The sequence below is a fragment of the Sceloporus undulatus genome, chromosome 6 (assembly GCF_019175285.1).
Source record: "Sceloporus undulatus isolate JIND9_A2432 ecotype Alabama chromosome 6, SceUnd_v1.1, whole genome shotgun sequence".
Classification (NCBI taxonomy): domain Eukaryota; kingdom Metazoa; phylum Chordata; class Lepidosauria; order Squamata; family Phrynosomatidae; genus Sceloporus; species Sceloporus undulatus.
The window spans coordinates 89,726,320-89,735,075 of record NC_056527.1 but is presented as its reverse complement, the minus strand read 5'-3'; positions in this window follow the sequence as shown (position 1 = coordinate 89,735,075).

Genomic DNA, 8,756 nt, shown 5'->3' with positions numbered 1-8,756 from the left:
ACCTCTGGCTCGGGGCGCCCCCTGCCCACAAACACACTTCCCGAGGGGCTTCTCCCCTTCCCCGCGTCGGGACCCACCTGCCTTCGCCAGCGCCCTTCTCTCCTCCGCCCCGCTCCGAGTGACTCGCCTCAGCGAACAATGGGGGAAAAGAAGAGAGACCTCGCCTGAGCCCAGCCCTGGTCCCCATGGACACAGGCCACGCCTCCCACGGCTCTGGTTGGCTGCTCGGAACACGACGGGGCGTGGCCACCCCACCCGTGGCCACGCCCAATTTTGCCTCGGCGTTCCCGTCTTTTGATTGGAGGAGGAGGCGGGGCCGAGGGCTGCGGCTCGAGGAGGGTGGGGAGGCGGAGCCTGGCGGGTGTGGGCGGAGCCAATGGCCAAAGGGCGTGGCCGAGAAGGGGGCGGGAAGGGAGGGAGGAGTTTGAATGAAAAGGGTCTTATGAGGCGAAAGGGAAGAGTCTCTGGCGTGTATTAAAACAAATGACAGGACTTGCCCATAGAGAATCATTGGGGAATGTTTGCCTATAAGAAGTCATGGGGGATTCATTGGGGAATACTTGCCCATAGAGAATCATTGGGGAATACCTGCCCAGTAATTCCCCAGTGATTCTCTATGGGCAAGTATGGTTTGCTATGGGAAAATATTCCCCAATCATTCCCTATGGGCAAGTGAACTTCAACAGGGAGAAATGTAAGGTACTGCACTTAGGGCAGATATAGGATGGGAGACACTTGGATGAATGAAAGTATATGTGAAAGGGATCTGGGAGTCCAGGTAGACCATAAGTTGAACATGAGCCAACAGTGCGATGTGGCAGCTAAAAAGGCCAATGCGATTTTAGGCTGCATCAATAGAAGTATAGTGTCTAGATCAAGGGGAGTAATAGCGCCACTCTATTCTGCTCTGGTCAGGCCCCACCTGGAATATTGTGTCCAGTTCTGGGCACCACAATTCAAGAACGATGTTGAGAAGCTGGAGCCATGTGTCCAAAGGAGGGCGACTAAAATGGTGAAAGGTCTGGAAACCATGAAGTCCTATGAGGAACGACTCAGGGAGCTGGGGATGTTTAGCCTGGAGAAGAGAAGGCTAAGAGGTGATATGATAGCCCTATTTAAATATTTGAAGGGATGTCATATTGAGGAGGGAGCAAGCTTGTTTTCTGCTGCTCCAGAGACTAGGACCCGAAGCAATGGATGCAAGCTGAAGGAAAAGAGATTCCACCTCAACATTAGGAAGAACTTCCTGACAGTTAGGGCTGTTCGACAGTGGAACAAACTCCTTCCTTGGAGTGTGTCAGAGCCTCCTTCTTTGGAGGTCTTTAAACAGAGGCTGGATGGCCATCTGTCATTGGAGATGCTTTGATTGAGATTTCCTGCATGGCAGAATGGGGTTGGACTGGATGCCCTTGGAGTCTCTTCCAACTCTACGATTCTATGATTCTAAGTATTCCCATATGATTTTCTATGCACAAATATTCCTCAATGTTTCTCTATGAGCAAATATTCCTCAATGATTCCCTATGGGCAAGTATTCCCCAATGATTCTCTATGGGCAAGTATGGTTTTCCTATGGGCAAGTAGTGCCATTTGTTTTAGTACATCCTCCATGCAAAGTAGTTTTTACTATTACTATTATTATTGTTATTACTGCATCTATTTCATCCACTTACATTTAGTTTATTCACTTTCTCCCACTGCAGGTTCTCAAGGTGGATTCCCTAGCATTGAGCCAGGGCAGTTAAAGTGGTCTCAAACTGCATTATTTCTCCAGTGTGTTTTGGACCTTTTAGTCTTGAGGTAATGAATTTGTTGCAGCCAGTCAGAATATTCAATGCTGCTCTGATAGGATAAAAAGTCTTTTTAATGACAACATGAAAAAATCCCCACAGCTCCATAATATTAATTCCTCTGAGAGCTAAGATATACTCTGCACTGCAAAAATAATCCGGTTTGACACCACTTTTAACTGCCGTGGTTCAATGCTATGGAATTCTGGGAGTTATAGTTTGTTGTGGCAGCAAAGCTCTCTGACAGAGAAGGCTAAATGGCTCACAAAACTACAGTTCCAAGTATTCCATAGCATTGAGCCATATTAGTTAAAGTGGTGTCAAAACTGGATTACTTCTGCTGTGTGGATGCAGCCTGGGTGGGTGTTGTAGTCCAAAGAGATACATTTCTCAAGATCAGCTGTCGGCTGTTTTAAATATCACTCATCTACACTGTGGAGATAATGAAGTTTAACACCGCATTAACTATCATGGCTCCATTGTACAGAAATCCTGGGTGTGAATGTGATGGGACCTTCTCTCAAATCCTTGGGTTACCTGGCTTTAACTCTTATCCACAAAAGGCCCCTAGTCAGTGACACTTGTCCTTTTTTACCTTATAAATATTGGAGTTTATTACACTGGGGCTAATTTTGGCATTAAAGAGAGATTAAAGCACATTTAAAGCCTCCCGCAAATAAAGCTGAAATGGCAAATAATTTCATGAATGATTATCACATTCAATCGCACAAATCCTTTTGGAATCTGCCTTTGAAGTTTATTTGGACTTTGACTTTGAAGTCCTTTTGTTTAAGGATGGCCAACTCGATGTCGGTGGCAAATATTCTGGGAGACTGAAGTTTTCTCCCAACTGTTTTCTGAATATTATTTCTAATAATAATTTCTGATGTCTGGCTTGTCTCCATTTATTCTTTTGGATGTAGACTACTCTACCCGATAAAAATGGAGAAAGACAGTGCTGGCAATAAAAGATGAAATATATCATACTGAAAGATGGGCACGATAGGGATCCCTGAATGCCTGCGAGTGGCATTATTACGTCCAGCAAAAGAATTGCCAGGGCCATGTAAATTGCTTGTCTCTCTTTGAAGGATGACCTCTGACCCAAACCACTCCATTTCCCCCAATAATTATTTCCTTCCATTCTTTCCTTTCTTCTTGTACTGATCCCATCACTGCTTTATTTCCCACCAGACATTTTGTTTCTCACAATCCCATCCCAAAGCTGATCTTCATCTTCTCTTCCATAATCTCTTTCCCCCATCTATCTGCTTTGTGTCATGATTTCTTTTTATTTATGTATTTATTTTAAAATCTTATATTCACCACTCTAGGACAAACTCAAGACAGCTAACAACGGAAGAAAGAGAGATTGAGAAAGTACAAGAACTCTCGGTTCCTAAGAATGAATACTGAACTATAATATCAACATAACAGATCAACAACATCCATCATCTCCTTCCCCCGTTCATATTTCTTTCCTACAATCTACCTCTAAAATCTTTCATTTACATTATTTTTAGTCTTCTCTTAATGTCTTCTGCCTCCCAATTTCCTTCTTAATCTCTCCGTTGTTGTGTGCCTTCAAGTTGCCTCTGATTTACAGCAATCCTATCCTGGGTTTTCTTGGCAAGGTTTGTTCAGAGAAGTTTTGCCTTTGCCTCCCATTAAAGTTTGATTTGCCCAAAGTCACCCAGTAGGTTTCCATGTCCAAACAGGGATTCAAACTCTGGTCTCCAAAGATGTAATCCAATCCTCAAACCACTACATCTCGCTGGCTCCATCATTTCTCCCTTACTTGTTCCTAATTTTCTTTCTCCTCTGAATACTTCTTTAATACCCGTCCCATTATTGCTTCCCCAAATTCTGCTTTAGAAGAGATGAAAAATGTGTCCATCCAAGAAGGTGATAACCATGCCTGTATACTGAAGAAAGCTATAGTAAAACCATTGTTGGTTTGGTTTTAAATCCTGTCTGAATCTCCCTTTTTTTGGGGTAACTATCAGCCAGATTCTCTTTCTCTTTTGGGGAAGAGGTTTACAAACCATGCACATGCAGCACCTGTCACTCCCCTTCAAATTTCCCTTCTAGTCATTTTCGATCCTATTTCCTTGAAATGGCTTCTACTCTGAAGTTTTGTGGAGGATGGGAATCTATTGCCAGTTTTCAGCTGGTGGTTCTTGGCAAGATTTGTTCTGAGAGGATTTGCCATTGCCTTTCTCGGAGGCTGAGAGAGTGTGACTTGCTCAAGGTCACCCAGTGGATTTCTATGGCCAAGTGGGGATTTGAACCCTGGTATCTGGAGTTGTAGTCCAGTGGCGAAACCACTATAACACATTGGATCACTACACTAGATACACTACAAGAATTATAGTTACTACTAATTATCTGCTTCGTGATATTATTATTATTAACCTTGATATGTACAAGGTTGACAAAAGCTACCAACACCAATAGCACAATGTCTCCAAAAGCCTTTTCTTGCAGAAAAGGGCCAGGAAATGAAACTGCACTGAAGAGTGACAAAAGGCAGAATTGAAAACAAGATTGGCTTTTCCCCTCCTTTCCTTCCTTCCTTTCTTTTTATTTGGTATATCTGATTCCAAAGCTACAGGGAGAAACTGAAAAATATATTTTCCCCAACAATGGACGATGATAAAAGGCTTCCCATTAGAAAGCAATGAGGAAAAATGGCACCTGACCCCAGGGAGAGAAAGGACCGTGAGCTGGTGATTCGAAGAACATCTTGAAGTGCAACAACTTGCTGCCGTTTCTTAGCCGAAAACTGATTAATGAATCCCCAGCTGCTGCTCTGAAGCCTTTATTGTGGACAAATATTGCCTCTTTCTCTGTTGGAGATTTCTTCCACGGTCACAATTTGTCTGGCTCCTGGTGACCATATAACATTGTGATTTTCAAACGTCTGTGGAGTGATGGCTATTTAGTTGTTTGGAGTATCTGGAAAGTCAGAGTGAAAATAGACTAATGTGTATTCTAGTGTATAAGCAGCATTTATCAAGTGTGGCTGAGGAACATGAAGAATAAAAACAGAGTTTTTACAGAGGTGATGTTTTCTTGTTTTAGGCGGCGGGTTAAAGGCCAGGATTTAGCAACATGTAATTTTTGCAAATAGATGAATACTCTGTATCTGTATTTGCAGATAATCTGTATTATCTACAGTCCCAAATGGCTTCAGGTTACCTTTCAACAGCTTCAACTAGTTCACCTCTTCATACGTAGGGATATTCTGCAATTGTTTATTATTGTTTATTTCGTTTATATCTCACTTTCTCCCAATGCTAGGATGCAAGGAAGCTTAAGGTATGGTAAACTCCAGGTTGGATTACTGTAATATACTATATTAGTGGGAAATAGTTCAGAGTCCTCAGCTTCATGCAGAATTTGGCAGCTGGAATTGTGTCTGGTTTACCTTGATGGAACCAAGGGCCTGAACAGACAAGGCAAAATAAAGCTGCTTCAGATCACTTGGGAGGTATGCTGTTTAAAGGACACACACATCTTAAGAGGCCAGAACAGTGGTGGTGAACCTATGGCAGGTGTGCCAGAGGTGGCACTCAGAGCCCTCTCTGTGGGCACATGTGCCATCGCCCCAGCACAGAGTTTGCCAGAGTTTGTTACTAAAAAGCCAGAGGGACATGGCACTTTGCAATAAATAAGTAGGTTTTGGGTTGCAGTTTGGGCACTCAGCCTCTAAAAGGTTCACCTTCACTGGGCCAGAAGCTGCGTCAAAGTTTCACTCTAGTCCTTAGGACTGGAGCATGGCTTTGGCATAGCTTCTGGCCTCTTAGGATGCATGCAGCATTTCAACAGCATACCTCCAAAATGACCTGAAGCAGCTTTATTTTGGCCTGTCTGTTCAGGCTCCAAGTCTCATTAATTCTTAAGGAATTGCCTTGGTTCCATATTTGCTACCAAGCACTAACTGAGATTCTGATTATTACTTAACAGGTCTATGTCACCTGGCGTCCAAATATCTGAAGCAGCATCTTCTCCCATGCAGTTTTGCCTGTGTATTACGATCTTTAGAAGAGGCCCTTCTTGAAGTACTATCAGTAAGTGAACTATATTGTGCATTTACAAATGAGAGAGTCTTATCTTTGGTGTAGCCCTAATCAGCGATAGGTACTAACTAGTTAAAATAAATCAATGTACAAATTAAGTTGGAAATTTTCTTGCAGAAAGGGTCAACTTAATTACATTTACCTGTTAACTGAAATGATGGCTTTAACTTGGAATTTCTCTTTCTGTGTGTGACTGGCTCTGATTTGTTTGCAGGATGAATAGTTCTGATGTTATTTTGTAATTCTACAAATTGTATTTGTCTTTTTACGATGTTATGCAGCTCATCTTGAGATCTTTTGTGGCTAAAGGATGGTTTATACATTTTAACAATTAAAATGCAACTAACACTTTTGGCAATCAGAAGTTGCTTTCCTAGCAAAAGGAAGACACACTTGTGAGATTGGGAGGCCTAAATTGTCTCTTGGAGAATCAGTGTCGGGTAGTGGTTTGAGCATTGGGCTACAACTCTGGAGGTCAGGGTTCGAATCCCTGTTGGGCCATGGAAACCTATTGGGTTGTGTTGGCAAAGTCTCACTCTCACAGCCTCAAAGAAGGCAATGGCAAACTTCCACTGAATAAACCTTGCCCAGAAAACCTTGTGATAAGATTGCCAGATGTCGAAGTCAATCTAAAGACACATGACAACAACAATAAATTGATTCTTAGTTGAGGATAGCCTTTCTTTGTAGACCTGAAAAGTTAATATTTGGTTTCAATCCAATTTGTAGTCCTAAATAGTGTAGACTCCACTCAATCAATGGAAACATGTGAAGTCATTTAAGTTTCATTGATTCATTTGGGACTAACAATAGGAACTAGGTCCTTGCTTCCAGCTATGAAAAGTCTTTTTACAAATATTTGTAAACCACTTAGATCAGAAATGTGGAGGGGGAAATAATAATTTATAACGCATCATTTAAAGAATACACAAAAATTAAAATACAATATTGATGATGTCCATGAAACAGATGTTTATATGGACCACACGAGAAAGACTTGCAAAAAATGGTACATTTTCATTAGGTATCTGAAGATAAAAATGTTTGGTGCATGACGAATATCAGACGTAAATAGATGTTAAATGTTCTACTCTGAGCAACTGCACAACTACCACGGGGGAGTCCTCGAACCAAACCCCAGCGGATACCAAGGGCCCACTGTACATAGATGGTTGCTTTCTGAGATTTCACTGAGATTCTAGTACTTGGCTCCTATCTTAGCAGCTGGAAGGTTGGGAGAAAAGGGAAGGTGGAAAAGCTTTTCAGAAATGTTACCTTGAGCTTCTAGGGGGCCTGAATTCTGACCCCACTAAAACAAACATTGCACGAGTTGGCAGGTGCATGGCATCCATAACTCTCTGGTTATATAAACCCGGAAGCAAAAAGATTCCTATTATTTTGCCCAAGCCACATGGAAATTGATCTGGTAATGCAAATGGGAAAATGAGACATTATATGTGCTCCTCATAGGGGTGAGCCAGCAAAAATGCAGGTATTCTATGCAAACTCTGTGAGGCCACATTGATATTATTTCTTCTTAAGGACAATTTGCCTGCCCACAAATTCAATAGTTTAGCTTTAACGTAGCAGAGAAACTACAACAGAAAAAACCATTCTGATCTATCAATTAGTGGTTTTCAAATGTTCCTCGTGGAACCCTGTGCTTTCCCAGGAACTCTGGCCACAGAACCTCCACAACAATCCTGGATTGTGGAAGGCATCAAGCACAGTTATTCACAACTTTTGGTTCTCCCAAAGCTTTTTAGGACTTCAGTTCCCACAATCTCTGGCCATTGGCCAAGCTGCCTGGGGCATTTTGGAGTTGAAGTCCAGAAGATCTGTCAAACTAGAAACAGAGAACCACTACTCTAAACACACTCTTCACATGGAATGTGGTCTCTGCATCTTTAGGATTCAGCATCAATCCTTTCCATACAACAGGCCTCTTCAGATTACTTTAAGGATGAAATAAGTCTATAAGGGAAAAGATGGGTTTCTTTTAGCCCTAGAAACATAGTGCTGCAGGATGAGTATCCCTTATCTGAAATGCTTGGTACCAGAAGTGTTCTATATTTTGGATGTTTGGGGATTTTGGAATATCTATAAGGAGTCATAAAGAGGCTGGAGAGAGACTGAGGATCTGTGAAATGGTAGGAGGCGTAGATTCTCACCATTTCACAGATCCTTGCATCTTTCTCCAGCCTTGCCTGTCTCCAGCCTTGCAAATACAGTACAACTATCGTATGTATTACTATATTATTTCTGTTGTAGCTCAGAAAGTTTTGGATTTTGGAGTACTTTGGATTTTGAAATTCAAATATGAGATTCTGAATCTGTAATATGTTTTGGTGCAGAAGTTACTTTCCCTCTTAAGTATTTTTATTGATTTTTATTTTGTTTTGTTTATGCATAATATTGTAACATGTGAACTAAAATATCAACAATGCAACTTACATGTTTTGGCTGTTATGATGGTACAGCTGGGAGATTGGCCCTCCATATCCATGAATTCTTTTTAATCCATGGATTTCAGCATCCACGGTTTGAAAATACTGTATTAAAAATAAATAAATAAATTCCAAAGAGCAAACTTTAATTTTGACTCAGTTTTACTATGCCACTGTATTGAATGGGACTTGAACGGTTATCCACAGGGGTTCTGGAACCAAACTCCAGTGAATACCAAGTACTATATCATACCATATATCCAGTGAATACCAAGTACTATACATACCAACTATATTCTGGCTTTCCATCTGAACTGGGACTTAAAGTGGCTCACATCACTAAAAAGAATTCAGTTTTTTAAAGCATTCTAACATAATTAAAGACATAATAATATTAGTATAATAATATATTAATAATTATAATATTAATATGTCAT